Genomic DNA, 19,727 nt, shown 5'->3' on the forward strand with positions numbered 1-19,727 from the left:
GATAGGCTAGCCTTGTTAGCAGTAACCTTGCAGTAGCAGTAGTGTGATAGGCTAGCCTTGTTAGCAGTAACCTAGCCGTAGCAGTAGTGTGATAGGCTAGCCTTGTGTTAGAAGAAACCTAGCGGTAACTACATTCCCCAGAGTTGAGTCATTCAGTGGGCTGTCTGACTGGGAGACTGAGTGGAGATGGGGTAGAGCAGCAGCTGAAACATGAATCTGATTAGCATCTTTAGCGCCACGGTAAACTGCTACACACACACACACATACTTCTAGAAAGAACTCCAGCCACCCTCAGATCGGAGGAATGGAAAAGGGCCTATTATTTAGAGAAGCAGGCAAAGAGCAGAAACTTGACACCAGGAAACAATTACCCTTCTTTCCACACAGACTGGCTGTAAACGCCCACTCTAACTCTCTCTACCTCCCCACGTCTCTCTGCCTCTACACCTTACTCTGCCTCTACCTCTCTCTACCCCCTCCTCTCTAACTCTACCTCGCTCTACCTCTACCTCTCTCTACCTCTACCTCTCTCTACCCCACCTCTATACCCCTCTCTACCTCTCTCTACCTCTACCTTCCTCTACCCCCTCCTCTCTGACTCTCCCTCCCTCTACCCCCTTCTCTCTTTACTACACCTCTCCACTTCTCTCTACCCCACTTCTCTACCTCCACCTCTATGCCCACCTCTATCTCTCTCTACCCACCTCTATACCCCTCCCTACCTCTCTCTACCCACCTCTATACCCCTCCCTACCTCTCTCTACCCCACCTCTCTCTCTCTACCTCTATCCCACCCCACCTCTACCTCTACTTTACCTCTACCTCTCTCTGTCCCACCTCTACCTCTACTTCACCTCTACCTCTCTCTGCCCCATCTCTACCTCTACTTAACCTCTACCTCTCTCTACCCCACCTCTCTCTCTCTACCTCTATCCCACCCCACCTCTACCTCTACTTCAACCCTACCTCTCTCTTCCCCACCTCTACTTCACCTCTACCTCTCTCTGTCCCACCTCTACCTCTACTTCACCTCTACCTCTACCTCTATAACACCTCTACCTCTACTTCACCCCTACCTCTCTCTGCCCCACCTCTACCTCTACTTCACCTCTACCTCTCTCTGTCTCACCTCTACCTCTACTTCACCTCTACCTCTCTCTGCCCACCTCTACTTCACCTCTACCTCTATCCCACCTCTACCTCTACTTCACCTCTACCTCTCTACCCCACCTCTACTTCACCTCTACCTCTCTGCCCCACCTCTACCTCTACTTCACCTCTACCTCTCTGCCCCTCCTCTACCTCTACTTCACCTCTACCTCTCTCTATCCCACCTCTACCTCTACTTCACCTCTACCTCTCTCTACCCCATCTCTACCTCTACTTCACCTCTACCTCTCTCTACTCGACCTCTACCTCTACTTCACCTCTACCTCTCTCTACCCCACCTCTACCTCTCTCTGCCCCACCTCTACCTCTTCTTCACCTCTACCTCTCTCTGCCCCACCTCTCTCTCTACCTCTAACCTCTATCCCACCCCACCTCTACCTCTACTTCACCTCTACCTCCACTTCACCTCTACCTCTCTCTACCCCACTTCTACCTCTACTTCACCTCTACCTCTCTCTACCCTACCTCTACTTCACCTCTACCTCTCTCTGCCCCACCTCTCTCTACCTCTACCTCTATCCCACCCCACCTCTACCTCTACTTCACCTCTACCTCCACTTCACCTCTACCTCTCTCTACCCCACTTCTACCTCTACTTCACCTCTACCTCTCTCTACCCCACCTCTACCTCTACTTCACCTCCATCTCTCTCTACCCCACTTCTACCTCTACTTCACCTCTACCTCTCTCTGCCCCACCTCTCTCTCTCTACCTCTACCTCTATCCCACCCCACCTCTACCTCTACTTCACCTCTACCTCCACTTCACCTCTACCTCTCTCTGCCCCACCTCTACCTCTACTTCACCTCTACCTCTATCCCACCTCTACCTCTACTTCACCTCTACCTCTACATCTCCTCTACTTCTCCTCTACCTCAACCTCTCTGCCCCACCTCTCTCTCTCTCTACCGCTCTATCACAACCCACCTCTTTACCTCTCTACCCCACCTCTCGCTCTACCTCTCTCTACTCCACCTCTCTACCTCTACCTACCCCCAACTCTACCTCTCTCTACCCAACAACTTTCTACCCCATCTCTCTATCCTCCCTGGCCTCTCCCACCCCTGGCCCCTCCCACCCTGCCCCCCCTCTCCCTGGCTCCGCCCCTGCCCTGCCCTCCCTGGCTAACTAGCTAACATTGAACCTATTTGGTTAACTTTAGCTAGTTATGACATTTGGTTTGTATTGATAGTACTCTATGGATTGGGATTGTGGTTCATTGTTTAGCTGGCTAGCTACATGTCTAAACAAAAGTCTCCGTTTTGCCAGATGATTACACGACTCATCAAGTTAACCAGGTGTGTCTGACGGTGATTACGGCCACCTATTGTATAATAATGACAAAATATTTGTATCTGGAATTTGTCTTTCAGCATCAGTAGAACACGCCTGACTCTCCTCACCAGTCATACAGGGAGAATGGTCTAATGTCTCCCATCAGAAAGACCTGTAGAACACACCTGACTCTCCTCATACAAGGAGAATGGTCTAATGCCTCCCATCAGAAAGACCTGTAGAACACATCTGACTCTCCTCATACAAGGAGAATGGTCTAATACCTCCCATCAGAAAGACCTGTAGAACACACCTGACTCTCCTCACCAGTCATACAAGGAGAATGGTCTAATGCCTCCCATCAGAAAAACCTGTAGAACACACCTGACTCTCCTCTCCTCATACAAGGAGAATGGTCTAATGTCTCCCATCAGAAAGACCTGTAGAACACACCTGTCTCTCCTCATACAAGGAGAATGGTCTAATGCCTCCCATCAGAAAGACCTGTAGAACACACCTGACTCTCCTCATACAAGGAGAATGGTCTAATGTCTCCCATCAGAAAGACCTGTAGAACACACCTGACTCTCCTCACCAGTCATACAAGGAGAAAGGTCTAATGACTCCCATCAGAAAGACCTGTAGAACACACCTGACTCTCCTCACCAGTCATACAAGCAGAATGGTCTAATATCTCCCATCAGAAAGACCTGTAGAACACACCTGACTCTCCTCATACAAGGAGAATGGTCTAATGTCTCCCATCAGAAAGACCTGTAGAACACACCTGACTCTCCTCACCAGTCATAAAAGGAGAATGGTCTAATGTCTCCCATCAGAAAGACCTGTAGAACACACCTGACTCTCCTCAGCAGTCAAACAAGGAGAATGGTCTAATGCCTCCCATCAGAAAGACCTGTAGAACACACGTCTCTCCTCATACAAGGAGAATGGTCTAATGTCTCCCATCAGAAAGACCTGTAGAACACACCTGACTCTCCTCATACAAGGAGAATGGTCTAATGCCTCCCATCAGAAAGAGAGCTGGCCCGAGCACAGGTTACACCTGAAGCATGAGGACTTGCAGCGAGTGGTGAACTTCATCAACAACTACACAGAGGATAATGCCATAGTGTTACCAGGACGCCACCCAGGACACCAACACTTTGGAGGAAAGCTGCTGCCGTCCCATGTGACAAAAGCAGCAGTGTGGCGTTTCTACAAGGAATCGATGACAACACTTGGTATGTAAAACATACACAACACGTTATGATTATCTAACTGACCTCCAATATGATTGGCACTGCTTTTATGGATCTCACATCATTTGTACATTTTTAAGAGGTACGTGTAGTCGAGCTGCCTTCCTTCAAGAATCTGTGGAGAGATTGCTGGTGTTGTGAAGGACGTCTCTGTGACAGGGGTCAACATCCCACAGCTGGTTGGACTGGAGGATGGTACGGTGCTGGTGGAAAGCTATGGCTGGCAACAACACCTGATGAAGTAGGACCAGCACTGTGACAGGGGTCAACATCCCACAGCTGGTTGGACTGGAGGATGGTACGGTGCTGGTGGAAAGCTATGGCTGGCAACAACACCTGACTCCCTACTTCAGGCCGCTGGCACGGAGCAAGCATCACTTCAGGTGAATATAGTTTTCAATGTATGAGGTTATTCTTATTATCTCAACTTGAGAGGTCAATCGATGTTATGCAAGGTTGTGATTTTCTATTTTCCTGATTACCGTTTTACAGGTGTATGACTGCTACAAGATCAATTCCCTCTCTGAGGAAATTAAAGTTTTCTGATGCTCTGGAGCCTGATGTTGTTGTCGCCAAAGAGCTTTTGGCCTTCATGGTTGAATTGCTGCAAAGAAACCACTACTAAAGGACATCAATAAGAAGAAGAGACTTGCTTGGGCCAAGAAACACAAGCAGTGGACTTTAGACCTGGGGAAATCTGTCCTTTGGTCTGATGATTTTGGTTCTAACCATCGTCTCTTTGTGAGACGCAGAGTAGGTTTACAGATGATCTCCGCATGTGGCGGTTCCCACCGTGAAGCATGGAGGAGGAGGTGTGATGGTGTGGGGGTGCTTTGCTGGTGACACTATATAGAATTTATTTAGAATTCAAGGCACACTTATCCAGCATGGCAACCACAGCATTCTGCAGCGATACGTCATCCCATCTGGTTTGAGCTTAGTGGGACTATCATTTGTTTTTCAACAGGACAATGACCCAACACACCTCCAGGCTGTGTAAGGGCTATTTGACCAAGAAGGAGAGTGATGGAGTGCTGCATCAGATGACCTGGCCTCCACAATCACCCGACCACAACCCAATTGAGATTACTTGAAGGAAAAGAAGCCAACAAGTGCTCAGCATATGTGTGAACTCCTTCAGATACCACTCTACTGTAGCTCTGTCTCCTTTCACCACAGATGGGATGTCTCCTGGTCTGGTCAGATACCACTCTACTGTAGCTCTGTCTCCTGGTCTGTTCAGATACCACTCTACTGTAGCTCTGTCTCCTTTCACCACAGATGGGATGTCTCCTGGTGTGTTCAGATACCACTCTACTGTAGCTCTGTCTCCTTTCACCACAGATGGGATGTCTCCTGGTCTGTTCAGATACCACTCTACTGTAGCTCTGTCTCCTTTCACCACAGATGGGATGTCTCCTGGTGTGTTCAGATACCACTCTACTGTAGCTCTGTCTCCTGGTCTGTTCAGATACCACTGTACTGTAGCTCTGTCTCCTGGTCTGTTCAGATACCACTCTACTGTAGCTCTGTCTCCTGGTCTGTTTAGATACCACTCTACTGTAGCTCTGTCTCCTTTCACCACAGATGGGATGTCTCCTGGTCTGTTCAGATACCACTCTACTGTAGCTCTGTCTCCTGGTCTGTTCAGATACCACTCTACTGTAGCTCTGTCTCCTGGTCTGTTCAGATACCACTCTACTGTAGCTCTGTCTCCTTTCACCACAGATGGGATGTCTCCTGGTCTGGTCAGATACCACTCTACTGTAGCTCTGTCTCCTGGTCTGTTCAGATACCACTCTACTGTAGCTCTGTCTCCTTTCACCACAGATGGGATGTCTCCTGGTCTGTTCAGATACCACTCTACTGTAGCTCTGTCTCCTGGTCTGTTCAGATACCACTCTACTGTAGCTCTGTCTCCTTTCACCACAGATGGGATGTCTCCTGGTCTGTTCAGATACCACTCTACTGTAGCTCTGTCTCCTTTCACCACAGATGGGATGTCTCCTGGTCTGTTCAGATACCACTCTACTGTAGCTCTGTCTCCTGGTCTGTTCAGATACCACTCTACTGTAGCTCTGTCTCCTGGTCTGTTCAGATAACACTCTACTGTAGCTCTGTCTCCTTTCACCACAGATGGGATGTCTCCTGGTCTGTTCAGATACCACTCTACTGTAGCTCTGTCTCCTTTCACCACAGATGGGATGTCTCCTGGTCTGTTCAGATAACACTCTACTGTAGCTCTGTCTCCTGGTCTGTTCAGATACCACTCTACTGTAGCTCTGTCTCCTGGTCTGTTCAGATACCACTCTACTGTAGCTCTGTCTCCTTTCACCACAGATGGGATGTCTCCTGGTCTGGTCAGATACCACTCTACTGTAGCTCTGTCTCCTGGTCTGTTCAGATACCACTCTACTGTAGCTCTGTCTCCTTTCACCACAGATGGGATGTCTCCTGGTCTGTTCAGATACCACTCTACTGTAGCTCTGTCTCCTGGTCTGTTCAGATACCACTCTACTGTAGCTCTGTCTCCTTTCACCACAGATGGGATGTCTCCTGGTCTGTTCAGATACCACTCTACTGTAGCTCTGTCTCCTTTCACCACAGATGGGATGTCTCCTGGTCTGTTCAGATACCACTCTACTGTAGCTCTGTCTCCTGGTCTGTTCAGATACCACTCTACTGTAGCTCTGTCTCCTGGTCTGTTCAGATAACACTCTACTGTAGCTCTGTCTCCTTTCACCACAGATGGGATGTCTCCTGGTCTGTTCAGATACCACTCTACTGTAGCTCTGTCTCCTTTCACCACAGATGGGATGTCTCCTGGTCTGTTCAGATACCACTCTACTGTAGCTCTGTCTCCTTTCACCACAGATGGGATGTCTCCTGGTCTGTTCAGATAACACTCTACTGTAGCTCTGTTTCCTTTCACCATAGATGGGATGTCTCCTGGTCTGTTCAGATACCACTCTACTGTAGCTCTGTCTCCTTTCACCACAGATGGGATGTCTCCTGGTCTGTTCAGATACCACTCTACTGTAGCTCTGTCTCCTGGTCTGTTCAGATACCACTCTACTGTAGCTCTGTCTCCTGGTCTGTTCAGATAACACTCTACTGTAGCTCTGTCTCCTTTCACCACAGATGGGATGTCTCCTGGTCTGTTCAGATACCACTCTACTGTAGCTCTGTCTCCTTTCACCACAGATGGGATATCTCCTGGTCTGTTCAGATACCACTCTACTGTAGCTCTGTCTCCTTTCACCACAGATGGGATGTCTCCTGGTCTGTTCAGATAACACTCTACTGTAGCTCTGTTTCCTTTCACCATAGATGGGATGTCTCCTGGTCTGTTCAGATACCACTCTACTGTAGCTCTGTTTCCTTTCACCACAGATGGGATGTCTCCTGGTCTGTTCAGATACCACTCTACTGTAGCTCTGTTTCCTTTCACCACAGATGGGATGTCTCCTGGTCTGTTCAGATAACACTCTACTGTAGCTCTGTTTCCTTTCACCACAGATGGGATGTCTCCTGGTCTGTTCAGATAACACTCTACTGTAGCTCTGTCTCCTTTCACCACAGATGGGATGTCTCCTGGTCTGTTCAGATACCACTCTACTGTAGCTCTGTCTCCTTTCACCACAGATGGGGAAGTGTGAAACTGGCAGATGCAGTAGATTGATAATGGAGATAAAAACCCTGATATCTCTTAAACTGATGGATTTTGATGGGGATATTTGTTATGTAATTTAGATTGATGCACCGTGCATTAATAGACTCTAGGGGGTTAAATCACATTATCTGGGCTAACAATCTGTAGCTAAGAAACCTGGTGATCAGCCGATGATGGGAGAGGTGGTCATGATGAAATTGGCATTCCAAAGAAACATATAGTTAGTTCAGGGAATACTTGTAAAGCTGTGGGAGGAGTGTTGTCATGATCAGACTGCCATTCATTCAGATATGACAGACTCTCTCTCGCTCTCTCTCTCTCCATTTTATGGGCATGGGGAACATATGTTAACTTTGATCTTTATGGGCATGGGAAACATATGTTAACATTGATCTTTATGGGCATGGGAAACATATGTTAACATTGATCTTTATGGGCATGGAAACATATGTTAACATGGATCTTTATGGGTATGGGAAACACATGTTAACGTTGATCTTTATTGGTATGGGAAACACATGTTAACATTGATCTTTATGGGCATGGGAAACACATGTTAACATTGATCTTTATGGGCATGGGAAACACATGTTAACATTGATCTTTATGGGCATGGGAAACACATGTTAACATTGATCTTTATGGGCATGGGAAACACATGTTAACATTGATCTTTATGGGCATGGGAAACACATGTTAACATTGATCTTTATGGGCATGGGAAACACATGTTAACATTGATCTTTATGGGCATGGGAAACACATGTTAACATTGATCTTTATGGGCATGGGAAACACATGTTAACATTGATCTTTATGGGCATGGGAAACATATGTTAACGTTGATCTTTATTGTCATGGGAAACACATGTTAACGTTGATCTTTATTGTCATGGGAAACACATGTTAACATTGATCTTTATGGGCATGGGAAACACATGTTAACATTGATCTTTATGGGCATGGGAAACACATGTTAACATTGATCTTTATGGGCATGGGAAACATATGTTAACATTGATCTTTATGGGCATGGGAAACATATGTTAACGTTGATCTTTATTGGCATGGGAAACACATGTTAACATTGATCTTTATGGGCATGGGAAACATATGTTAACATTGATCTTTATGGGCATGGGAAACATATGTTAACGTTGATCTTTATGGGCATGGGAAACACATGTTAACATTGATCTTTATGGGCATGGGAAACATATGTTAACATTGATCTTTATGGGCATGGGAAACATATGTTAACGTTGATCTTTATTGGCATGGGAAACACATGTTAACATTGATCTTTATGGGCATGGGAAACATATGTTAACGTTGATCTTTATTGGCATGGGAAACACATGTTAACATTGATCTTTATGGGCATGGGAAACACATGTTAACATTGATCTGTATTGGTATGGGAAACATGTTAACGTTGATCTTTATTGGTATGGGAAACATGTTAACATTGATCTTTATGGGCATGGGAAACACATGTTAACATTGATCTTTATGGGCATGGGAAACATGTTAACATTGATCTTTATTGGTATGGGAAACATGTTAACATTGATCTTTATTGGTATGGGAAACATATGTTAACGTTGATCTTTATGGGCATGGGAAACACATGTTAACGTTGATCTTTATTGTCATGGGAAACATGTTAACATTGATCTTTATGGGCATGGGAAACATATGTTAACGTTGCTAATGCAAGTGAAGTAGATAATAACTAAAGTGAAAGAAACAATAAAAAGTAACAGTAAAAATTACACTGTAATGATTTGCAAATGGTTAAAGTACAAAAGGGACAATAAATAAACATCAATATGGGTTGTATTTACAATGGTGTTTGTTCTTCACTGATTGCCCTTTTCTTGTGGCAACAGGTCACAAATCTTGCTACTGTGATGGCACACTGTGGTATTTCACCCAGTAGATATGGGAGTTTATCAAAATTGGGTTTGTTTTCAAATTTTATATAGGTCTGTATAATCTGAGGGAAATACGTGTCTCTAATATGTTCATACATTGGGCAGGAGGTTAGGAAGTGCAGTTCAGTTTCCACCTCATTTTGTGGGCAGTGTGCACATAGCCTGTCTTCTCTTGAGAGCCAGGTCTGTCTACGGCGGCCTTTCTCAATAGCAAGGCTATGCTCACTGAGTCAGTACACAGTCAAAGCTTTCCTTAAGTTTGTGTCAGTCAAACGTGGAAAATGTATGCTGATAACACAGACCACTTTTAGGAAAGGGAACAATCACTTACCTTTGACAGTAACAAATATAAATAGTCATTTTTCAAATGTATTGCTCGAGATCGACTAAGGCTACCTGATATGATTTCAGCTGGTTATAATGAATGATAAGTTATATTAGGCGACATACAACATTTGATGGTAGTTTGAAATATAGTTGGTTGTGAAAAGTTGGTTTGAGGGTGTTTTGTCCATATGGCTGGGGAAGTGGTGATGTGAACACACACCCAGGTGTGTGTGTCTGTGTGGTGTGTGTGTGAGACAGAGTTGTTGTATGTGTGTGACATCAAAGCAGCCAGTTGCCCAAGAGGAAAACAATGTATATTTTCTATATATTGCGAGTATTTGTAAAGGATACTCCAAATTGAAATCATATACTTAAAATACTGTACTTTTCAATGTGTTATTTCTATTTTTACTCCACCTTTATTTAACCAGGTAGGCTAGTTGAGAACAAGTTCTCATTTACAACTGCGACCTGGCCAAAGCAGTTCGACACATACAACAACACAGAGTTACACATGGAATAAACTAACATACAGTCAATAATACAGTAGAAAAAAAAGAAAAAAAAGTCTATATACAGTGAGTGCAAATAAGGGAGTTAAGGCAATAAATAGGCCATGGTGGCGAAGTCATTACAATATGGCAATTAAACACTGGAATGGCAGATGTGCAAAAGATGGATGTGCAAGTAGAGATACTGTGGTGCAAAAGGAGCAAAATAAATAAATACAGTATGGGAATGAGGTAGATAGATGGGCTGTATACAGATGGGCTATGAACAGGTGCAGTGATCTGTGAGCTGCTCTGACAGCTGGTGCTTAAAGCTAGTGAGGGAGATGGGAATCTCCAGCTTCAGTGATTTTTGCAGTTTGTTCCAGTCAGTGGCAGCAGAGAACTGGAAGGAAAGGCGACCAAAGGAGGAATTGGCTTTGGGGGTGACCAGTGAGATATACCTGCTGGAGCGTGTGCTACGAGTGGGTGCTGCTATGGTGACCAGCGAGCTGAGATAGGGCGGGGCTTTACCTAGCAGAGGCTTGTAGATAACCTGTAGCCAGTGGGTTTAGCGATGAGTATGAAGCGAGGGCCAGCCAACGAGAGCGTACAGTACATGTAGGTAAAGTGACTATGCATGGATAATAAACAGAGAGTAACAGCAGCGTAAAAATGGGGTTTGAGGGGGTGGGGACAATGCAAATAGTCTGGGTAGCCATCTGATTAGAGGTTCAGGAGTCTTATGGCTTGTGAGAAGAAGCTGTTTAGAAGTCTCTTGGACCTAGACTTGGCGCTCCGGTACCGCTTGCCGTGCGGTAGCAGAGAGAACAGTCTATGACTAGGGTGGCTGGAGTCTTTGGCAAATTTTTGGGCCTTCCTCTGACAACGCCTGGTATAGAGGTCCTGGATGGCAGGAAGCTTTGCCCCAGTGATGTACTGGGCCATATGCACTACCCTCTATAGTGCCTTGCGGTCAGAGGCCGAGCAGTTGCCGTAACAGGCGGTGACGCAACTAGTCAGGACTCACTTGATGGTGCAGCTGTTGAACTTTTTGAGTATCAGAGGACCCATGCCAAATCGTTTTAGTTTCCTGAGGGGGAATAGGCTTTGTTGTGCCCTCTTCACAACTGTCTTGGTGTGTTTGGGCCATTCTAGTTTGTTGTTGATGTGGACACCAAGGAACTTGAAGCTCTCATCCTGCTCCACTACAGCCCCATTGATGAGAATGGGGGTGTGCTGGGGGTGTGTGTAGTCCACAATCATCTCCTTTGTCTTGATCATGTTGAGGGAGAGGTTGTTGTCCTGGCACCACACTGTAAGGTCTCTGACCTCCTCCCTATGAGCTGTCTCATCGTTGTCGGTGATCAGGCCTACCACTGTTGTGTCGTCAGAAAACGTATTGATGGTGTTTGAGTCGGGCCTGGCCATGCAGTCATGGGTGAACAGGGAGTACAGGAGGGGACTGAGCAAGGACCCCTGAGGGGCCCCCCGTGTTGAGGATCTGCGTGGAAGATGTGTTGTTACCTACCATCACCAACTGGGGGCGGCCCGTCAGGAAGTCCAGGATCCAGTTGCAGAGGGAGGTGTTTAGTCCCAGGGTCCTTAGCTTAGTGATGAGCTTTGAGGGCACTATGGTGTTGAATGGAGTCAATGAATAGCATTCTAACGTAGATGTTCCTTTTGTCCAAGAGGGAAAGGGCAACGTGGAGTGCAATAGAGATTGCATCATCTGTGGATCTGTGCGAAAAGCATGTCCTCGTCAAGTTTTCCATCAAAACTGATGAATACAAGTTGACTCATCTAGCTGCAAAACATGTTGTTTCCCTCCCTTCACCCTGTCAATCATTTGCCATGTCATTAATACACTGAGCAACAATGTCATTATACAGCAGGACTGTTTAAGCTCACAGGCTATTTTAGCACCATACATGGCCACTGCAGTGGGCTTGATTAGGGTTTTCCCCATTGTATGTGGCTTTTTGGACTGTGGTCTTGAACTTCATAGGATGCCTTTTCAGCTCTGGTGGGGATTGTGGTTTGCTGAGTTATCCTTTGGCCCCACAGCCTTCCAGCTCTCCTTCCTTCCTCTGGTAAAAGTCTATTGATTCATCGGCATGGTGTTTCTGCTTTCAGAGCCCAGAACACATTGAATGAGAATGGCGACAAAGGAGATGGCAGCCATTTTACAATCACGATATTGTGCTATTGTGTATGTTGTTGTGCGTTATTTGTAACTTATTTTGTACATAATGTTTCTGCCACCGTGTCTTATGACCGAAAAGAGTTTCTAGATATCAGGACAGCCATTACTCACCTCGTAAAGAAGGAATATGCTATATCAGGCGCAAACCCAACACCTCTCATCACCCCGAGAAAACCATCCCCACAGTGAAGTTTGGTGGGGACAGCATCATGCTATGGGGATGTTTTTCATCAGCAGGGACTGGGAAACTGGTCAGAATTGGAGGAATGATGGATACCGCTAAATACAAGGAAATTCTTGAGGGAAACAAGTCTTCCATAGATTGGAGACTGGGATGGAGGTTCACCTTCCAGCAGGACAATGACCCTAAGCATACTGCTAAAGCAACACTCAAGTGGTTTAAGGGGAAACATTTAAATGTCTTGGAATGACCTAGTCAAAGCCCAGACCTCAGTCCAATTGAGAATCTGTGGTATGACTTAAAGATTGCTGTACACCAGCAGAACCCATCCAACTTGAAGGAGCTGGAGCAGTTTTGCCTTGAATAATGAGCAAAAATCCCAGTGATTAGATGTACCAAGCTTATAGAGACATTCCCCAAGAGACTTGCAGCTGCAATACTATATAAGGTGGCTCTACAGAATACTGACTTTGGGGGGGTGAACAGTTATGCACGCTCAAGTTGTAATTTTTTGGGGTCTTATTTCTTGTTTACTTCACGAATAAAACATATTTTGCATCTTCAAAGTGGTAGGCATGTTGTGTAAATCAAATGATACAAACCTCCCAAAAATCTATTTTAATTCCAGGTTGTAAGGCAACAAAATAGGAAAAATGCCAAGAGGGGTGAATACTCAATGAGCTGTATAAGGCCATAAGCAAACAGGAAAACGCTCATCCAGAGGCAGCGCTCCTAGTTTCTGCTCAGTCCACTCCTGTACTCCGTGTTCACTCATGACTGCATGGCCAGGCACGACTCCAACACCATCATCAAGTTTGCCGACAACACAACAGTGGTAGGCCTGAGCACCAACAACGATGAGACAGCCTATAGGGAGGAGGTCAGAGACCTGGCCGTGTGGTGCCAGGATAACAACCTCTCCCTCAACGTGATCAAGACATAGGAGATGATTGTGGACAACAAGAACATGAAGACTGAGCATGCCCCATTCTCATCAATGGGGTTGCAGTGGAGCAAGTTGAGAGCTTCAAGTTCCTTGGTGTCCACATAAACAACAAACTATTATGGTCCAGACAGTAGTGAAGTGAGCACGACAAAGCCTATTCCCCCTCAGGAGACTGATAAGATTTGGCATGGCTTCTCAGATCCTCAAAAGGTTCTACAACTGCACCATCGAGAGCATCCTGACTAGTTGCATCACTGCCTGGTATGGCAACTGCCCGGCCTCCGACCGCAAGGCACTACAGAGGGTAATGCGTATGGCCCAGTAATTCACTGGGGCCAAGCTTCCTGCCATCCAGGACCTCTATACCAGGCGGAGTCAGAGGAAGGCCCTAAGAATTTTCAAAGACTCCAGCCACCCTAGTCATGGACTGTTCTCTCTGCTACCTCACTGCAAGCGGTACCGGAGTGCCAAGTCTAGGTCCAAAAGGCTTCTGAACAGCTTCTACCCCCAAGCCATAAGACTCCTGAACTGCTAATCAAAGGGCTACCCAGACATTTTGCATTGCCCCACATCTCACAGTTTTTCACTACTGCTACTCTCTTACTTATTATCTATGCATAGTCACTTTAACTCTACCTACATGTACATATTACCTCGACTAACCGGTGCCTCCTGTATATAGCCTCCACATTGACTCTGTACCGTAATACCCTTTATTCAGCCTCCACATTGACTCCGTACCGTAATACCCTGTATATAGCCTCCACATTGACTCTGTACCGGTACCCCCTGTATATAGCCTCCACATTGACTCTGTACCGGTACCCCCAATATATAGCCTCCACATTGACTCTGTACCGGTACCCCCTGTATATAGCCTCCACATAGACTCTGTTCCGGTACCCCCTGTATATATCCTCCACATTGACTCTGTACCGGTACCCCCTGTATATAGCCTCCACATTGACTCTGTACCGGTACCCCCTGTATATAGCCTCCACATTGTCTCTGTACCGGTACCCCCTGTATATAGCCTCCACATTGACTCTGTACCGTAATACCCTGTATATAGCCTCCACATTGACTCTGTACCTGTACCCCCTGTATATAGCCTCCACATTGACTCTGTACCTGTACCCCCTGTATATAGCCTCCACATTGACTCTGTACCGGTACCCCCTGTATATAGCCTCCACATTGACTCTGTACCGTAATACCCTGTATATAGCCTCCACATTGACTCTGTACCGGTACCCCCTGTATATAGCCTCCACGTTGACTCTGAACCGGTACCCCCTGTATATAGCCTCCACATTGACTCTGTACCGGTACCCCCTGTATATAGCCTCCACATTGACTCTGTACCGGTACCCCCTGTATATAGCCTCCACATAGACTCTGTTCCGGTACCCCCTGTATATATCCTCCACATTGACTCTGTACCGGTACCCCCTGTATATAGCCTCCACATTGACTCTGTACCGGTACCCCCTGTATATAACCTCCACATTGTCTCTGTACCGGTACCCCCTGTATATAGCCTCCACATTGACTCTGTACCGGTACCCCCTGTATATAGCCTCCACATTGACTCTGTACCGTAATACCCTGTATATAGCCTCCACATTGACTCTGTACCGGTACCCCCTGTATATAGCCTCCACGTTGACTCTGAACCGGTACCCCCTGTATATAGCCTCCACATTGACTCTGTACCGGTATCCCCTGTATATAGTCTCCACATTGACTCTGTACCGGTTCCCCCTGTATATAGCCTCCACATTGACTCTGTACCGGTATCCCCTGTATATAGCCTCCACATTGACTCTGTACCGGTTCCCCCTGTATATAGCCTCCACATTGACTCTGTACCAGTACCCCCTGTATATAGCCTCCACATTGACTCTGTACCGGTACCCCCTGTATATAGCCTCCACATTGACTCTGTACCGGTTCCCCCTGTATATAGCCTCCACATTGTTATTTTACTGCTGCTCTTTAATTATTTGTTACTTTTCTATTTTTTACTTATTAACACTTTTATTTCTTAAAACTTCTTAAAGCATTGTTGGTTAAATGCTTTTACGTAAGCATTTCAAGGCCTACACCTGTTATTTCGGCACATGTGACAAATACAAATTGATTTGATTTGGATGATGCACCTACTGGTAAATTCCTCCTGATATTTCCAACGCTTGGATTGGCTGGTTAAACCTACCCTTGCAGTTGTCATTCCCCATTTTTATTTTTTTTTTGAGTTGGAAATTCCGCAGTTGTTTGAGACTCTCGTTTCAGTAGGAATGTGAATTCCGGTGGGTTGCCCCCTTCCAGGTAGTGGCAGTGCTGGCAGCAGTAACCTATGGGGAGGGGCTCACACTCTGACAATCAGAGAGGGGGCAAATTATTGTGGCCCTGGTGGGAAATGGTCACAATGGGGGACCAGTGTATGTTTGTTTCTGGAGAAGGGGTAGTATCTGTTCTCCATCAGCTAGGACTTACCATTGGTTAATCAAATCTACCCATTATTGCTGAATTTTGCAAACCTTCTCAAAAAGCTACAACTGTATATGCATTCAGACATTAAGTCTTCTGTTGAGGCTCAGGATGGGCTCAGGATGGAGCAACTGTTGAACATCTGAGCTTGTCGTTGTTTGTGGGGGAAGGGTGGTGAGTGTGTGTGTGTCCTACAACTGTTGCTATGGGGTAATGATGTTAGGGACAGTATAGAATGTATACTACATCTGTTGCTATGGGGTAATGATGTTATGGGATGTATTGGATGTATCCTACATCTGTTGCTATGGGGTAATGATGTTATGGGATGTATTGGATGTATCCTACATCTGTTGCTATGGGGTAATGATGTTAGGGACAGTATATAATGTATCCTACATCTGTTGCTATGGGGTAATGATGTTAGGGACAGTATAGAATGTATCCTACATCTGTTGCTATGGGGTAATGATGTTAGGGACAGTATAGAATGTATTCTACATCTGTTGCTATGGGGTAATGATGTTAGGGACAGTATAGAATGTATTCTACATCTGTTGCTATGGGGAAATTATGTTAGGGACAGTATAGAATGTATTCTACATCTGTTGCTATGGGGAAATGCTGGAATGTATTGGATGAATCACAGTAGTTGTTTGCCAACAAATAATAATTGCTTGCCAAAAATGTTATTTTTTAATACCAATGCCGGTTATAGGTTAAAAAAAAGCAGATGGTATAATCAGGAACATGAGGGTGATGATGTCAGATGGTACAATCAGGAACATGTGGGTGATGATGTCAGATGGTACAATCAGGAACATGTGGGTGATGATGTCAGATGGTACAATCAGGAACATGAGGGTGATGATGTCAGATGGTACAATCAGGAACATGTGGGTGATGATGTCAGATGGTACAATCAGGAACATGTGGGTGATGATGTCAGATGGTACAATCAGGAACATGTGGGTGATGATGTCAGATAATCAGGAACATGTGGGTGATGATGTCAGATAATCAGGAATATGTGGGTGATGATGTCAGATAACCAGGAACATGTGGGTGATGATTTCATCAATACCTTGTTTTGTTAATCAGATCAACTACTATATAGTATGAGGAGAGGTACTTGGTTGAGCATTATGTCAGCCCCATGCTCATTACAGGAAAAAAACACCCTGAATTCTAATGTATTTCACCTAAATGACTTATCCCATGGAATCAGCAGGATATCACTCTCCCCAGGTTGGGAGGAAGGTGGTTACTGTCTGTAGCCAAGCCCAGTCAACAGGTCGGACCCCTGGACAGAATAGAGCAGTGTTACACCCTCTCCTATCCCCATACTGGCTGCAGAACTGTAGAAAGGTTGGGAGGAAGTTAAAGAGGGAAAAAGTAAGATATCTGCCCTACCGTTACATCCTCCCTTGGTACTAGGAGTTCCCCTGCTACAGCACAGTTAGACATGTTTCCACCCAGCCTCAGCTTTGCTTTCAAGTAGTGTTTGTTTTCTTTCAAAATACTCAGATAGCCTGCCTGGAGTGTCAGATGGGTAGGTTTTGGAACTGTTCCATCGATTCTATTTCAACAGGAAAGCTCGATAAGAGCGGCGGCTAAGGTATTGAGGTATTTGAAAGTAAACAATTACTTCTTGAACCCAGGTGGTCGGGTTTCAAGCCAACCTTGACCTGATCCATCTCTGGCAGTCATACACAGCAGCAGCTAGGAGAGGGGGGAAGGAGAGGAGCCTACCCAGGTTTAGTGGGTTGGAGTGCCCCCCCCCCCCCCCCCACCCCCTTGTAATCATACAATTAGGCTACATGTAGAATCCCTATTCATTCAATATAATCTCTATGGGTTTAGTAGCCCTGATATGTCGTTTAACTTTTAAAATTTATTAGCCCACCTTTTAACGTGGTATAAACACAACCAGTCATGACTGTAAAAACAATGACAAAACAAAACGCTCATGTAGGCCCTTAGTCATGATCATCTGATCTTTTACATTACGCGTAAAAGTCATTGGCCGAAGGCGTCTTCTGTAGGGGAGATTTTTGCTCAGAGCAACGCTCCGTCTGAACATTAAGGAACTTATCTTTCATATCAGCGAGAAATAATTTCCAGAAAACAAATAATTTAATTGATACACACCTTTATGGGGTTAGGGTTAGTGTTCCCACACGCCGATATCTCGATGTTACAGCGAGTGTTTACCGAAGACAGAGGGACCACCTGTGCTAATTAGCTATCTAACATGCTACAAACACCTGTGGTAATTAGCTATCTAGCATGCTCCTAACACCTGTGGTAATTAGCTATCTAGCATGCTACAAACACCTGTGGTAATTAGCTATCTAGCATGCTACAAACACCTGTGGTAATTAGCTATCTAGCATGCTACAAACACCTGTGGTAAATACACCATGTACACCATTTTGTCACAGAGTGCTGTTGAGGCTACTGTAGACCTTGCAAAACAATGTGTTTTAATAAATTATTTGGTGACATGAATATATTTAGTATAGTTTTATCTAAAAAGGATAACTTTTTAATTGTCTCACTATTTTTTTGAAATTCACTGAATAGGAATGTCCTCCCCTTCCTCCAGTGGTCTGTAAAGTCCCTCAATCGAGTAGTGAATTTCAAGTACAGATTCATCCACAAAGACCAGGGAGGTTCCTCAGTGCCTTTGTGAAGAAGGGCACCGATTGGTAGATGTGTAAATATAAAAAAACAAACCATGAATTCCATTTGAGTAAGTTTATCCATCGTCAAGGACCAGGGAGTTGTTTTGGATAAAAAATAAATGGAATACAGCTAAGCCCAGGCCCCAAACCTGGTTCAGTCTGCTTTCCACCAGACACTGGAAGACCCATTTACCTTTCAGCAGGACAATAACCTAAAACGCAAGGCCAAATCTACACCGGAGTTGATTACCAAGACAACATTGAATGTTCCTGAGTGGCGTAGTTACATTTTGGACTTAAATCAGCTTGAAAATCTATGGCAAGACATGAAAATAGCTTTCTAGCAATGATCAACAACCAACTTGACATACCTTGAAGAATTGTAACAATAATAATGGGCTATTGTGCAATCCAGGTGTGGAAAGCTCTTCCAGATTTACCCAGAAAGACTCACAGCTTTAATCCCTGCTAAAGGTGTTTCTAACATGTACTGTCTGAGGGAGGGGGGGGGGGGGGTACTTATCTAATTAAGATATATGAATGTTTTTATTTGTAAAGATGTGTTTATAAAGGTTAGAAGATTTCTTCCACTGTGACAGAATATTTTGTGTAGATCGCTGACACACAAAAAAGGCAATTCAATCCATTTTTAATCCCACTTTGTAACAACACGATGGGGAAGAAGTGGAGGGGTGTGAACCCTTTCGGGAAGGTAGTGTACCTTAACAACTCCCTGGACCACACAGGAGATAAACATTCATTTATTTTGTCTAACACTTGACTAAAAATATATCTAACCCTAACACTACTACCAGAGTCATACATGTAAGAGAGGAAACTGAGTAATGGTGGTCTCCCTCTGACCTTCACCTTCAGTTGAAGCTCTTCTCTTATAGAGCCCACAGTGGAAGCACTATAGAGGGGAACGTCTAGCGTAGCATTGGGTACAAAGTGGGATTGTTCTGGTGCTGGGTGTTAGCTTACTGCACAGGAAGTGCACGTTAGGGTCGTTGGGGTGCAGCGGAGATGGGAGGAAGGGGGGGGGGGGGGGGCGCTGTGTCTGGCCACATCTGTTCAAATA

The sequence above is a fragment of the Oncorhynchus mykiss genome, chromosome 5 (assembly GCF_013265735.2).
Source record: "Oncorhynchus mykiss isolate Arlee chromosome 5, USDA_OmykA_1.1, whole genome shotgun sequence".
Taxonomy (NCBI): domain Eukaryota; kingdom Metazoa; phylum Chordata; class Actinopteri; order Salmoniformes; family Salmonidae; genus Oncorhynchus; species Oncorhynchus mykiss.